Below are 7,629 nucleotides of genomic sequence, written 5' to 3' on the forward strand. Positions count from 1 at the left end.
CCCTCCTCTGTGTCCCATCTGGGCTGAACAGGGTACACTGCTCCCCCTGTGCCCATGGACAGGGCAAGAGCCCACGAGTCCCACCAGCGAGCACCCGGAGGACACGGCTGGGTACAGACCCGCGTGTTTTCTCCAAGTGCTGAGGATGTTAAACTTGGAAGTGGGCCAGCAGCAAGTATTTGTAAACACGTTGTAAATGATCCAATTTTCCCGAGCATCTGTTCACCAAGCACTTGCCAACTTGGCGGAGCGGGTGCAGGCTGCTCAAATGGCGAAGGTTGGGAGCAGCAGCCTGGCTGGGTCTTAGATCCCGCGCTGACAGCAATTAATTCTCATCAGCTCAGCTCTGACAATGCAGGATCCTTCAAATCTGTCACCATGGAAGTGCCCATGTTGTTGCCCCACTGCTTTTCGGGTCACAGATGCCATCGGCCGCCCTGACTCAGCATCCGTCACCCTGCTGAGAGCATCCCACCGGGGATGGAGTGGGCGTGGGAGCAGCCAGACATGCTCAGGAACTGCAGCAAAAACCCAGATCCTGTCTGCAAAGGACAAGGAGACATGTCCCCTACTTCCCTCCAGCAATGCATCCTGCAGGGAGGTGCCTGTAGAAGCTCCAATTTGTGCCTTCCTGGAGCTGGGGCTAAAACTTGCGTTCATCCTCACTTAGCCAACAGCAGTAGAATGAGAGCTTTTCATAGAGGGTTACACATGGCAATGATGCTGGCACAGTTTCTAGGTCTTTGGATAAAGATAGAGCTCAGGAATTGGCCACAGCCTGTCAAGACAAAGTGACCTCATGTGATCTCCCGATTTCTGTGTCCTGCTCTGTCCTTTCCCATCTGAAGTTATTAACTCCTCCAAATAAGTGCAATGAAGAGTTTCTCCTTGCTATGAGATCTGGAAGAAAGCACAAGGACATCGATCCCCCTAGGCCTGAGCAAACAGTGATGGACCACTGCTGGTTCTGCCATCCCAACTACATCTTCATCTGCTTTATTTCTTCTCTCTCAGCGGGGTTGGAAATCAAAACTCAGTGCATCCTTTTCTCATCTGGTTGAATTTTAGGAAAATATTCTCAGAAAGAGTGATAGAACACTGGCACAGGCTGCCAAGGGAGGTGGGAGAGCCAGCATCCCTGGTGGTGTTCAAAAGCCATGGAGATGTGGCTCTGAGGGACATGGTCAGTGGGCATGGTGGGATGGGCTGGGGTTGGACCTGATGGTCTTAGTAGTCTTTTCCAACCTTTATGATTCTGTGATTCTATAACTCTATGGTTGTACAACTCTATGAACAGGAAGCCCTCCTGTCTTTGGGAAGTAAAGTAAGGGAAGAGAAGAACTCGGGGCAGAGCTTTCCGGGGAGGCAATCTGTGGAAGCATTCAGCACCCACTTCTCCTGGCAACGTCAGCACACCTGTGAACTAAGCCATTACCTTACTGTTTCTGGATGCATCTGTTAATGGATGCACTTGTTAATCCAGGCAGGTCCTGGATAGCTGCAGCAGCCCCCAGCTCATGCCCATTTCCCACGGTGCCCTTGATCCCCCTTGGGGCTCAGGTGTTGCCATAGGGCCAGCAGCAAGAGACATGCTGCACTCATCCCACTGCCCTCCCACCTCTTGGCCTGGTGGTTTCAGATCTGATCTATAATTTTTTTTAGTTTTAGGATTTTTTTTTTCGGGAGGAACTGACCCCATTTGTGTTTCCTAACCTGCGTGTCCCTGTGCTGGTAATTAGAGCAGTGTGAGGCAGGGGAGCACGCCTGGCAAGGCCTCTTCCTGGGGAAGCAAAGCTCTCCTGCCTCGGGCAGCCAATGGAGAAATTGCCAAAAAATTAAAGATAAAGAAAAAAGCCTGCAGCCCAAAGCCAGGCTATGACTGTCACAAGGACACGAGGTCTCTCTGTAGAGTTCTCAATACAGAGGGAAAAAAATGTCACTACTGGGAAGCAACTACAGAAAAGGCATGGAAGGAATGAGTTAAGGCATGGAGGATCACTTTGGGGCTTCATATTAGAAATAGGATGTTTTAGAGGTTCTGACGTCACTCTCCTGCCCCACCACCATCAGGAATCATTTACTTGGATTTACCAGGTTGATGTTGGTACCTAACTGAACTGAGAGGAAAAACCTATTCCTGTTTCCAGCCAAATTGCTCAGGAGCTCCATGGGTTTTTCCATACAGGCTCAAATGTAAATTAATGTTAGGATTAAAATCCCCACCCAGCAATCAGCTGGGCCTTGAATGATACACTGCTTTAATTATGGACTGCTGTCTTGTCATCTCCCATTAGAAGTGGTGGTGAGTTAAGGAAGTTGGGTTTGTTTCCTTCTTTTCCCGGTCTTTCCATCACTTCATCCACCATTTCCATGTTCATTCTCCTCACGCTAGAAAAATGAACGTGAAAACATTTGGTTGATTACAGATCATCCCATTGCCATGGAAAAGTAGGAGTATGTCACTGCACCAGCAAATCATCCCCAGATCAAAACTTTTTGCCTGAATAGAAGCCCGTATCCAGCACCCAGCTCCTGGCTGTGGGCTCGTGGAGTGAGTATGGTGGGACCAAGTCTGCCCAAACCTAGGGGTGAGCTTGCAGGGGAGAGGTTGCTCAGCTCTTCAGAGAGCCCTAGGGGACACCTTAGGTGCCCAAGCAGGTGGAGCAGCTGCTGGAAAAGACAAAAAAGACTCTGATCCCTTGCACCTAGCTCATATCTCTTGCTGTAAGCAAATATGCCATTGAGTAAAGAAATGCAATTTGCAAGAAGCGTCTGGGATGCTGGAAGGAACAGGACCTCCTTGCTTGTCTTAACCAAAAGGGAAAGTCCATATCCATTCCTACAGGAACAACGCAGCCCAAGTCACTGTGCCTCGCTGTGCAGAAACGTGACTGACTCCGTGATGGAAATATGCCATTTCCTCACACGATCCAGCACAAATCTCCCTAGCAGCATGATTGCAACTGAGTGTTTTCCTTTGGCTAGACATAGCAGCCTGTCCTTGAGGTTTCTCACAGCTTTGGCTGCTCAGGGCAGATCTATGACCCTTCAGCTACAGCAAATTGCATGAAAGATTTGAAGCTATTCTGCCTTGGAAGATGCCAGTGTAAATTTTTTTGTGCCACGAGTAAGAACGAAAGCAGTACTATTTGAGTTATGTATTTTAGGCACTGGAAAGATTTCCTTGAGAGTTTGCATTGCTGGAGATTGGAAAAAATGAGTCTTGTGGTTAATGTATCTTGGGGCCTTTTGGGCTCATCGGTGCAATTTTTTTCTTCTAGTTGTCATTAACCTGCCTATAGTTGGTTTGTGATCTTGATTTAAAACCAATGAAGTCTCCAGTGGAAAGCCTGGGTTAATTTTCTTAGTAGCTTATAGATACAACTGAGGTTCCCAGTAGCATATTCTATTGTTGGGAATTAACTGGAGTGCTTTTCCTTGTACCCAAGCAAAAGTGTGGACTCAACTTAATGTGTAATAAAACCAGAATGATACCTATGGGATAAAAGGCAATACATACCTTGAGCCAGAACGTGTGACTGAAGGGAAATAATTCAAATGCCTTCAATAGGAAAAAAAATCCGTTCTTGTGTTTATGGAAATGGAGATAGGAGGAGCTCTTATCTGGGCAGGTATCTGTGAAACAAAAGAATAGCCTTGAGTTTTGTCAAGTTACAAAAGGAGATGTTGGCTATGGGCAGCAGAACCAGGATACGGAACAGGGCCACGGCAAAAAGCTGTCCCTTCCCTCCATGCTTCCTCAATCCCTCTTTCCATTATTTCTTCCGTCCCTTCCTCCATCTTTCTATCTCCCCTACATCCCACCATCCTTCCCTCTATCTCTACCCATCTTTCTCTCCATCTTCACTTTCTTTCTTTCATCCCTATATCACTCCATCTATCTCTCTTTCCACCCCTCTATCCTACGCTCTCCCTCTATCCCTCTTTCCAATCCTTCTTTCATCCCTGCATCCCTCTTTCCACCCCTCTCTTCATCCCTCTATCCTACTCCATCCTTCCATCCCTGCCTCCCTCCAGCTCTCCCAGCCTTCTTGGGTCTCTTCAAACCAGCTCCCCCATTCAGAAAGGATTCCTCCATGCCACGCCTATCAGGGAGATTAAAGAGCAACTAAAACTGATAAATTACCTGCCTGAAATAATTTTTCAAAGCAACCACTGTGCTGGAGCAAAGTCACAATCAGGGAAACCCACAGCAGCACTGTGCTTCCCTACCCAAACCAAGTCACACAAAAAGCATCTTTTTTTCCTCTTTTGGAATAGATTTTGGCATTTGAAATCATAGAATCATAAAGGTTGGGAAAGACCACTAAGATCACCTATTCCAACCCCAACTCATCTCCATCATGTCCACTAAACCACATCCACCAGTGCCACATCTCCACGATTCTGGAACACCTCCAGGGACAGTGACTGCACCACCTCCCTGGGCAGCCTGTGCCACTGCATCACCACTCCTGAGAATAAATTCTTCCTGATATCCAACTTGACCCTCCCCTGGTGCAATTCCCTCCTATCCTATCGCTGTTAGCTGGGTGATGAGTCCCACCTCCACCTCGCCACAATCTCCTTTCAGGGAGCTGTACAGAGAGATCAGCCTCCTCTTCTCCAAACTGAACAATCCCAGTTGCCTCAGCTGCTACTCACAAGACTTTTGCTCCAGACCCTTCCTCTGCATGATACAATCATTAGTTCCAAAAGGGAAGTTTGCATGAAGCACAACACACCACGGGCCTTTGCACTTCGCTGTTTTCCTCTCCGGCACCTTCCAGTCCATTAATTAGAACAGGAAAGGATGCAAAAATAAATAAATAAAAATCATCTGATTGTACTTATTTGCATCATATTGAAGAATACTTACAGGCCACGTTAATGCTGGGCTGCATGGTTCAGTCAGTCCACTGAAAAGTTCAAGCAAACCACACTGCTCTGTGCACAGTACAGCACCAGGTGTGCAGCCACACAAACCTCTGGAAAGTGAGGGAGCAGGGACAGAAATAGTGCCTGATAGTCTAATTAATTGAAAATAATGGTGAGGTCAAGTACCAGGCTGCTAAAATGTGCTTTTAGAGATGTTAAATCTGTTTCTGTGTAGTGCACAGATTGCTAGTGTGAGGAGCAGGCAAACAAATGCTGTTGTCCACAGAGCTGAGTGTGGCACTTAGAGGTCACACTGTGCACATCCCATTGACCTCTCCAACGAGCAGCTGTCATCATCATCTCTGTCATCATCGTCATCATTGTTGTCATCATCACTATCATTGCCGTCATCACCCTAATCATCTTCATCATCATCATTATCATCATTGTCGTCATCTCTCTAATCATCGCCGCCGTCATCATCACCACCTTCCCAAAGGCACAAATGGCCTAAATAACTGAGCTGACTCTGGCAGTGCTGCAGGGACATTTAGTATTCACTTTCAGGACTTTTTTGCAGAACTCAGACACTCTGTGCCCCCTGCTCCCTCCAGCTGGTTTTGCTGGTGGTGTGCAAGGGATGCTGTCCTGCAGCAGGGGATGGGGACACACAAGGTTCATGCCTGCACTGAGGTCTGTGGTGGAAGCCTAACTCTCACCTCTCCAGCCCAGGTATTCACAAAGCAGTCTGGCCACAAACTTAGTCACCCATCACATCTGACAACACAGCCAACGCATCTCTTTTGCCCTCCTGCTCAACCAGCAGCCTCTGCATGGAGTTCCATGGGTTGCAATACTCCTGGGCTCACAAACACAGACTCTGCACAAGGAGAAGTTCTGCAAGGATTGCTAATTTTCTGTCTGGGGTAAACCTGCAAGGAGAAAGCTGTAAGTAAATATGTCCAAAAATGTGAAGGGGTTCTGATGGTGCCGCCCATGCATTCAGAGTAGAACAGCACTAACAGAACTCATACCTCCAGCAATGTGGGTCAAAATGTGAAATGCTGAACTGCTTTGGAATAATCTATGGCCTGAGAACAATTTTAGGAATATGCCCACAGTCACATCCATGTATAACCCCATCTCCTGTGCAATGTCTCTACATTAAGGTACACACAGCACTTCTCATCCTATGGACCTCTGAAAGGCCCATAAACAGCATATTTTGCAGCACCATCAGTTTTTCTCGAACAATAAGAGAACGAGTTGTGATTCACTTTATCCACTTTACAAAAGACCTTTGATCATTGACCGTGGGAGTGGTGTGGGGCAGAGGCTGCTGTGCTGCAGGGCTCCCAGCATGACTCAGCAAAGATGGGGTTGGAAAGGGCAGTGCTTGGTTGGGAGGCATCACTCCACTGCAGACAGTGTGAAGAGAAGGTTTGGATGGTTCCCAGTTCAGACACTGGGAAGCCTGTTGGAAGGGGGGATTTCAATCCAGGATTTTTTCTTGGCTTTGTGTGTGAAATCTTCTTTACCCAGGAGAAAAGCACAAGACATCCATGTCACAGAATCATAGAGTTGTTTGAGTTGGAAGGGACATCCAAAAGCCATCTAGTCCAACTCCCCTGCAAAGAACAGGGACATCTACAGCTCTATCAGGTTGCATGCCCTAGGAGCTTTGGCAGTGCTGGTTAGTACCATGGGCTGACACACAGATATTTAGAAGCTGAAAGCACTTACAAAAAATAGTTCTTCTCAAGAGATGCTTGACATCATTGTGTGCAGCATCAGTTCCCACCTAAACCCATTCATTATCAGAAAGTCTTCCCTCTCCCACCCCAAATAGCCAACCAGGCTCACGATCACATCTAACACCGTATAGCATCCAGTAAAACTCATTTTTTCTCATTTCTTCTCATTTCTGCCACCTGCACCCACATTCCTCCATCACATTTCCGGTGGCACAGGGAGGGGGATCATCCTGTCTCCACACACAGCCCAGCACCACCTCTACGCTCCCATGTTGGGCACTGCCATGCCACCCCTCGCACTGTAACTGATTCATAACATTGGCTTCGTGATGACACTCTCTTCCCACGCACGGCACAGCTCACGGCAGCTCAGTATATAAGCATTATTTACATTGGCGTGAGCCCCCACCGCAGTCAACTGTACCTCCATGAATATTTATGGCCACGGTGTGTATCTACGACACCCAGTCAGTTCCCAGCCAGTTGTGTGTGCCGGGCTTTATGCTCCGTCGTTCTGTTTTATATAAAAGCAACGATGCAGAAAAGGAAGGAAGGATGAGCTCCCAGCTCAGGGGCTCAGCACCGGGACACAGAGCCCTTCCCCACCCCAAGAAGCGAGGAGGCTGTGTTCAATGAGCGTCCATAAACACGATGTAACACGAACAGGATGTGTTGCTCACTGGTAGGTGAGCCGAGAGCACGAAGGATGCTCTCAGGGCACAGGCTGTGAGGAATGGTGTGGATTTATTTATCTTCAGGATGAACGCTGAGCAGCACCTCTGGCGGGCACAGCCGGGCATTGGCTGCCCAGAGTGCAGATGGAGGTGTGCTGAGTGACACTAATAGCGCCCGAAAACAAAGCGGGCGAATGTCAGCAATTCCCTCGGACAATCTAAATGCACATATTTAGGAGCAGCCTCCCCGACGCAGCCCTTCTCCAAATATCAAGGACAACGCTGCTGCCTCACTCCAGAGGAGGACACGAGGAGTGGAAGTG

Source organism: Meleagris gallopavo, chromosome 6 (assembly GCF_905368555.1).
Source record: "Meleagris gallopavo chromosome 6, MGAL_WU_HG_1.1, whole genome shotgun sequence".
NCBI classification, from domain to species: domain Eukaryota; kingdom Metazoa; phylum Chordata; class Aves; order Galliformes; family Phasianidae; genus Meleagris; species Meleagris gallopavo.